The following is an 8805-nucleotide window of genomic DNA, read 5'->3' on the forward strand; positions in this document are numbered from 1 at the left end:
TTCTTGTCCAGAGTGTGCTCTGAGGGTAGACGACCCCAGGCTCAGCCTGCTGTCTTCCCAGCAGCTGTGGAGCTTGTCAGAACCATAGCATTTTCCAGGGAGGGAAAAGGAAGCAGTTAGCTGCCTGCATCTCCCGGAAACCCCGTCAAGGGCCAGATGTCACAGCAGACTTCCCAACACCAAGTCGACCTTCGCCAAGCTGCAGATCCTGGCTCCATCTTGGGAGAATTATTAACTCTGTATTTTTTTTAAAGCAGCCGCTTGCATTCACTTCTAAAAAAGCATCAAAGCACGGAGCATACAGTGCACAGCCTGCTGTCCCACCAGCCCCACAACGGATGAGAGCACAGCCAGCAAGGTCAGAACCTGTATCGTTAGGGCCATAAAAGCGGGTAATAAAGCATCGGAAGCCTTTCTCCTAGGCAGGTGCTTTCATTTTGCTGAACTTGGGCAGATGGGGAGGGGAGATCAGGAAATGGGTCATTCGGTTGTTTGTGCAATGACGCTGCTCTTGTGAGTTGGCAGTAAGTCCACCTCAGGTAGTTTCTGTAAACCATGTAAAGCAAGTGTAAACAGATCAACCAGGTGTCCAGACCCTGGGGACAGACACCCTTTCCACCATAGGATGATGACCCACTGTGTGCCCAGTCCTCTTGATAAGCCCTTTTCCTGTAACAGTGGTGCTGGAGGTGGGGTCCTGGACCAGCAGCATGGGCGTCACCAGTGACCTTGGTAGAAATGCCCATTCCCAGGTCCTCCCTAAACCCACTAAATGCAAGCCTATGGGGACCCCCAGCACCTGCACCCTATCAGCTCCCAGACATTCTGACATACCTGGGTGCGGGAGAGCCAGGGGCCTCTAGACTAGCTCCTAATTGTTTCCCTGTCCCCAGAGACCCCTTCCTCCAGCCCACGCTTTCTACACACAAGGAATCACCCCTCCAAAGCTGCAATGGCCGCCACCCCCTGAGGCCCCTCCATCACCTCCTTGATAAATTCCCTCAATCTCAAGGTTGTCATGGCACTTACCTTTTTTTAAATTGTGGTAAAATACAAATAACAAAATTTACCATTCTAATCATTGTTAAGGGTACAGTTTGGTTGCATTAAATACATTCCTATTGCTGTGCAACTGTGGGCACCATCCTCTCCAGAACTCTTGTCATGCCGTTTATTATACTGATTGATTTTCACAGTTAGCTCATTCTTGCTTTCCAAGGTTAAGTCCTGCATGGTCATGCTCTATAATCCTTTTAATGCACTTTTAAGTGTTTGCTAGTTTTTGCATTGATATCTATAAAGGACAACGGTATAGATTTCTTCTAGTATTTTTGTCTGGCTTTGATATGAGGGTAATTCTGACTTTGCAGAATAAGTTTGAGAATATTCTTTCCTCTTGATTTTTTGGGAAGAATCTAAAAATAATTGGTGCTAATTCTTTTTTAAAAAATGAAGTCATCTGATCCTGCGCTTTCTTTGTTGGAGGTTTTGGATAACTAATTTACTCTCCTTACTAGTTATCGATCTATTCAGACTTTCCATCTCTTTATGATTCAGTCTTGGTAGGTTATGTGTTTCTAAGAATTTGTTTATTTCATCTAGGTTATTTACAGTTGTTTACAACTTTCTCTTACAAGCCCTTTCTGTACAATTAATTGTAATGTCCTTATGTCTATTTCCATTTTTAGTTATTTGGAGTCTTCTTTTTTTCTCTAGCTAAAGGTTTGTCAACTTTGTTTATCTTTTGAATAACTGACGCTTGATCATTGCTTTTTCTCTATTTTTCCGTTTTGTATTCTAGCTCCACTTTGATCTTTATTATTTCCTTCCTTCTGCTAGCTTTAACTTAAGTCTTTTTTCTGTTGTTGTTGTTCCTCAAGATGTAAACTTAGGTTGCTGATTTGAGATCTTTCTTCTTTTAAAATATAAGCATTTACAGTCATAAATTTCCCTGTTTGCACCATTTTATTTGCATCCTATAAGTTGTGGTATGTGTGTTTTCATTTTTAGTTGGCTCAAGATATTTTCTAATTTCTCCTGTGATTTCTTCTTGAATGTATTGGTTGTTTCAGAGTGTGTTGCTTAATTTCCCTTATCCAGTTTTCCTTCTGCTCCCAATGTCTACACGAGTCCATTGCGCTCTGACATATAGTCTATCCTAGAGAATGTTCCACATGCACTTAATAGATACATACAACAGTGCACCACTGTTGTCGATGAAGGTTGTATATATGTCCAATTGTTTCATTGTGTTATCAAGTCCTCTGCTTCCTTATTGATATTATCGCTGGTTCTATTTATTACTGAAAGTGGGCTATTGAAGTCTCCCACTAAAATTGTAGAGCTGTTTCTCCATTCAATTCTGTCAATAGTTGCTTTATATACTTAGAAATTCTGTTGTGTTGTGCATATGTACATTTACAATTGTTATATCTTTTGATGTATTGACCCTTTTATCACTATGTAATGTCCTTGGTCTCTTATAACAGTTTTCGACTTAAAGACTATTTTGCCTGGGGTATCAGTATAGCCACCTTGCTCTCATTTAGGTACTATTTACATAAAACTCTTTTTTCTATTCTTTCACTTGCAACCTATGCACATCCTTAAATCCAAAGTGAATCTCTTGACTCCCTGTAGTATTTCTTATAGGGTAGGTCTAGTGGTAATGACCTCTCTCAACTTTTATTTATTTGGAAATGTCTTTTTTTTCTTCCTCATGTGGGCTTCTTCTTCAGGACATTGATGCCTTTCTGATCTCTGGTTGGATTGCTATCTAGTATATCTTGCCCATACTCTCTTGTCCCCAGAGGTTCATGTGTCTGGCCCCTTACATCTCTAACGGGTAATGACACTTGACACTGCTGTCAGCAGCATCCAAATTGATTTTCAAACCAGGCCGCCATTTCCATCAATGCTCCAAGTCAGGTCAGACAGAACCTGTCGAACCCCCAGAGAAGCCATGACTTTGCAAATATGTAGGCCTCTCCCTCCCTTTTTCAGGGAGGAACTGGGAATGGGACAGCTTCTTTCCAACTGCATCATGCTGCACCAGGGAGCAGGTGGCACAAAGATGAGCTAAAAATAGCATACAATTTCTCACTATTTTGAGTGCGACTGTTTCTTGATCAGGAGTTTGTTTGGTTACTGCAGACCCTCAACTTGTTTCTAGAGTCCCCACAAAGCTGCTTTGGTCTGCATGCTGTTGTTTACTTGGTGTTTCCATAGGAGGGCCAGGACCTGGAGCTTCCTGTTCTGCCATCTGGCTGACACCATTCCTACAGGACCCTTCCAGTTTTGCTAAATCAAACATTGCCCTGTTTCTCCCTTTGGGATTTGGCCTGCTCTGTCTTGCCCCTAGCCCCTGTGCCCCTGTGCCCACGTCTGTTTTATAACACAGGTTCTGTTTGGTTTCAGAAGAATTTTCTTGCTCGTATGAGTATGAGAATCCCTCAGGATTTGCTGTAAACAGACTCCCAGCACTATCTCCTTCCACATCTGGGTCAGACCGCTCAGTGGAACTCGGGCATTTCTATCTTTAACTAATGCCCTCTGTGGCCTTTAACCAGGCGGCTTTGGAAAATAATGTGGTGCAGGCCACTGTGAATATGAGCTGCCCCTAGAGTTTTCAAGATGCAGAAGCTTGCTGAGATAATGCTAGACTCTCCCACATTTAATAACATTCTACTAGATAAAAGAGTCCTGACGAATATCTTTTCCTGCTTACTGCATGCCACACACTATTCTATGCATGATATATATTTATATATACATATATATTCACTCATGGAATCTTTCAGTTACTTGTGAGATTGCTCTTATGATTAGCACTCCATTTTACAGATGAGGAAACTGAGGTATGAGAAGTTTCTGGCCCTGGCCAGTTGCTCAGTGGCAGAGTGTCAGCCCAGCATGTCGATGTCCCGGGTTTGATTCCTAGTCAGGGCACACAAGAGATGCAACCATCTGTTTCTCCACCATCTCCCTCCTCCTCCCCTTTCTCTTTCTCTCTCTCTCTCTTCCCTTCCTACAGTCACCGCTAGATTGATTTGAGCACATCAGCTCCAGGTGCTGAGGATGGCTCCATGGAGCCTCTGCTTCAGATGCTAAAAATAGCTTGGTTGTGAGCATGGCCTCCAATGGGCAGAGCATCAGCCCCAGACGGGGTTGCCAGGTAGATCCTAATCAGGGTACATGTGGGAGAGTCTGTCTCTCTATCTCCCTTTCTCTCACTTGGAAGAAGAAAAAAAAATCAGCAATACCCCCACATCTGGTCAGCACCTTAAGTCAGTTATGAGGCCTGATCTGAGCTCTGGTTGTGGGTCTCTGTGCTCTTCACCTAGTTGCCCAGGCCGCTGTCACTCTTCATAGCTATGCTCTCAGTGCTTAACTACTTGAGGACATCACCGAGACAGCATGACATCCAAAAGGATATCAATCACCTGCATTTCAGACACACCCAGCTGTTCCCCAACATGTTCCCATGGGGCACTCCTACATGTAAACCAAGGGCCAGTGTTAAGTTCTCCCTCTTGTCCTGATGCAGCATTTGGCACTGTTGACCACAGGCTTCTCTGGAGAGTTCTTGCTTGTTTTCTAACTGTGTGCTTCTCCGGTTTCTCTTAGCTCTGTGTTTGTGGGTGCTCTTCATCCATTCACTGAATGCAGAGTACCTTGGGGTTTGTTTCCACTCCAGCTCCCTCTAGGCAGCCTCATTTGACTCGCAATTCCCAGTCCCAGGTCTTCACTACAGACCTCTCTTCTGCCTCCTTGACCCATGAATCTATGTGCTGCTTATCTTTAAATAGTTCTCTGGCTCACACAGCTGAGCATATGCAAAATGAGCTAATGGTTCACCTCCCAGGGCTGATTACTATTCAGTTCCCGGCTCTGTTATCCATCCAGGTGCCCAGCTAGACTTGTTTGGATTCTTAAATCTCTGAAAACCAATCTTGGGCACATTGACACTCATGGGAGTTCCATAGATATTTGTAATCTATCGGGATTAGATCCTTTTCTACCAAATTATGCACTACCTGCCGTGGCTGGATTCAACGTAAGTTCATTTCACATTCACACACTATCTTCTGTGAACCAACAAAGCGGCGGTTGTCCGGGCCCACCCCCATGCTCTTCATCCTGAGCCCTGCCACAGATCTCCAGGACAGCTTCTCCTCATCCTCCAAAGCCCTGCTCAGCACCCTCCTCCCTCCTCCAAAGACAGCTGCATGGCTTCCACATTAAAGTGGTGACTTGTGAGGCCCTGGCCGGTTGGCTCAGCGGTAGAGCGTCGGCCTTGCGTGCGGAGGACCTGGGTTCGATTCCCGGCCAGGGCACATAGGAGAAGCACCCATTTGCTTCTCCACCACCCCCCTTCCTCTCTGTCTCTCTCTTCCCCTCCCACAGCCAGGCTCCATTGGAGCATAGATGGCCCGGGCGCTGGGGATGGCTCCTTGGCCTCTGCCCCAGGCACTAGAGTGGCTCTGGTCGCGGCAGAGCGACGCCCCAGAGGAGCAGAGCATCGCCCCCTGGTGGGCAGAGCATCGCCCCCTGGTGGGCGTGCCGAGTGGATCCTGGTCGGGCACATGCGGGAGTCTGTCTGACTGTCTCTCCCTGCTTCCAGCTTCAGAAAAATACAAATAAATAAATAAATAAATAAAAGTGGTGACTTGTGAATAGCACAGAGCAGCTCTGGTGGAGGATGCTTGAAAAATACACACCCAAGGATCAAATACAGAAGAACAAAAGGCCAAAAATGGAAGAAATTCTAGGTCAATGGTTCTCAAACTTGAGCGTGCACCAAAATCCCATCAGGAGTTTGTTGAAAAAGCAGATTCTGGTTCAATAGGTCCTGCAGGACCATATCAGCAGCTGTTCCTACCTACCCATTCTGAGAGTCCCTTTCAGAGGACTGTCTATTCCAAACCATTCATAGGGTAGATGTTGAAGTAGAGGGTACAAAACATAGGAAATCTTCTTAAAACCCTGAGCCACTTCCTGATCACTCACCTTCAATTTTAGCTGCTCCACTGTGTCCAGCTCCAGAAAGCTCAGGGTCTCTTTGTAAAAGATGGTCTCTCCTAACACTGGTCATCTATGTCCTCTAGGGAGGTGGGCCGCTGCCATGCTAACAATGGGCCAGAGCAGAGCTCTCTGTTGCCTTGGATACAAGGAGAACTGGATGGGTGTGGTGTGTGACTCACTGACACTTGCTGGGAGTCAACTGTCCACAAACACTGGGCCAAGGATTTGGGGCCTAGAGAGGGTTGTAATGACCCGAGGACCCCCAGTCCACAAGAAGGAAAGGTCAGGAGACAGGATAAGCACAGAGGGAACAATGCCGGTGTAAGGCCAGAGGCTGCCGCCGTGGACATGCAGGTTCACATTAGATATGGGCATATGGTAAAGGAACTGTGGAGGGAGCCAGAGGATGGTGCGCAGTTCCGTTAATTAGAGTCTCATAAAGGCACACAAGCAAACAGGCAGGGAAGACCACTTCCCTTTCACTCAGGGCTCCCAAAGCCCCGACTCCCAACTCATTCTCTGGACTCTCTGGACTCACAGGACCCCACCAGCCTCAGCTCCCCCTTCTCTCTCTCTCTCTCTCTCTCTCTCTCTCTCTCTCTCTCTTCTCTCTGCACTCCTTTGCCCAGAAAAACAGGCTGGGGAAAAAACCGCTTCTCCAGCAAGCAAACAATCGCCCCTCCCAAGCAGGAAGGCAATCTGCAATTTGCAATCTGCTGCCCTGAGGGCAAGCACCCAGCCTTCCACAGACTATACACATGGTGCTGCCCCAATACCAGCAAGCAAACTTAAAAAACATCTGTTTACCCAATAGCAGGTGAAACCCCAGGAACAGGAAGTTACTGGGTTCCACAGAGAGGAGGGCAGCCTGAACCAGCTGCAGAGGTGCTGGTAACGCTGGTCACACAGACTCCTGGAGCCCCACCACCAGCTCAGACCTTCCCTGGAACTCCCTGTCACCGCTGGTCTGGCTGCAGACCTAGAGGGACAGCAACTGCCTGTTTCCTTTGTTCTGAGGTGGCCTCTTATCCTGGGGTTTTAATAAAAATATTTTTTAAAGCCAGGAAGGTGACTTTCCTAGTTCTTGTCTGTTTTAAAACCCTTTCTGTTGCATTTCCGCTTGCTTTCCTCCATGAAAACATGCCGTGGAGAGACTGAGGTCTCCGTGTGACCATGGGGTGTCCAGGTTCCCTCCCAGGAGGAGGCCTCCTGCTGAACTTCACCTCACCTGTCTCTCCCAGTGACCAGTTGGTGTTAATGAGACATAGCCATCAGCTGGATCAAGCCAGGGTGGTGTTGCTCTGTCCACCTCTGTCTCAACCTGGCCACACATTCCAGTTCTTGGATTTTGGGGACCAAAAGCCAGCAGGGTCTTGGCAGTTTAGATTTTTGGGGGGACAGAGGTGTGGGGAACTGGCAGTAAACTGACAGTCTACCCACCCACCCCCCACCTCACTTGCTCTGTGAAGTTGCTAAAGGCTATTTTTTTCCACACTTTCATGTTAGCTGTGGTGCTGGATTGTTTATACTTGTCCTATCCCCCATGTCCCTCAGAAAGACTGGACGTAATCCTTTGTTTTGTGAAGTTAAGATGTTGTGTATGGTGGGGGTTTTCTGCACTTAGTAGAATTCTTGTGTTGCTTTGGAAATGTGGTCAGAAATCTCTTTGATTTGCTAATGGCCTCATTTTGCCCTATAAATAAAGCAGGTAGAGGGGTGGAGGCTTGCTTTTTGCAAGCTATCTCTTGCATTCCAAAGAGACCGCCCAAGCCCATTCTTTTTCTCTTTAAGCCTATTTTTCTTAATTCCACACTGTTCCCACTCAGGACCTGGAATTACTAGCCGTGCTGGTTCGTAGCACCTGGAGTTGGTTTTTAAACCTCCAATGCCCAGACCTCAGCCCAGTGAATTAAATCTGAGCCTACAGGTTTAGCATCCATTCCACAAACTCCCCAGGGGATCACCGTGTGCAGACACACACAGGAGTGGCATCCCCTTCCCAGGGACGGCCACACCCTACAAATGTGTGCACTGGGCCCCACAGGAACAGGAGAAGAAACCTATGTCACTCAGCAAGAGCTATGCCCTGCACATGCAGAGACCAACATGGCCATCTCCATGTACCCACAACAGAACCACAGGAGCAGGTCACCAAACCCAAATACAACCCTCATTCCCTTTAAAAGAAAAATAAATTTATCATGGATCGCCTGTCTTCACTTAATTACTTGTAATGTGACTTAAATATGTAGCAACATAAAAGTCAGTCTAAATTCTCTGCACTTTAACAGCTTTCATATGACTATAAACCAAAATAATTTTCAAATCAAGTGCCATAAAACTGCAGGCCCAATAAAACGCAAATAGGCTGCATTAGTTTAATGGGACAGGGGATGTCGTTTCCCAGAAACTAATCTGCCGATGTTGGGCTCAGAGCAGGAGGCTGTTGCCTCAGGGGTCCTTCACGGACAATGTTTCTGGATTTTAATTTCAGGACAACAGACACACAGAATGCCTGTCCCACAGTGATGCTGCTCCCAGGGCATTAATAACTGCAGGGTCTATGTGCAGGCTCAGGTTGGCCCACCCCTCACCATGGACGTGACCCCTCCCTGGAAACATGTCCCTTTAGGTCTTCAGTCAACAGTCCATGTGGCACCTCGATTTCTCTTCACACCTCATTTAATCCTCAGCAAGTCCCTTCAACTCTCTTTCCAAAGCACTCCACCCTCTTCGTGTCTGTCCCCTGCCTTCCCTGGCCACAGCCCCGTCGCCTCATTT

The 8805-nt window shown here is 46.6% G+C and overlaps 1 non-coding gene across 1 annotated transcript; it reads left to right on the top strand.

Annotated features, from left to right (window-relative positions):
- Positions 1–5260: 5260 nt before the first annotated feature.
- Positions 5261–5336, top strand: TRNAA-UGC (transfer RNA alanine (anticodon UGC)). Its single transcript has one exon. It is a non-coding gene; the product is annotated as a tRNA-Ala (tRNA).
- Positions 5337–8805: the final 3469 nt, after the last annotated feature.

Source organism: Saccopteryx bilineata, chromosome 2, assembly GCF_036850765.1.
Source record: "Saccopteryx bilineata isolate mSacBil1 chromosome 2, mSacBil1_pri_phased_curated, whole genome shotgun sequence".
Taxonomy (NCBI): Eukaryota; Metazoa; Chordata; class Mammalia; order Chiroptera; family Emballonuridae; genus Saccopteryx; species Saccopteryx bilineata.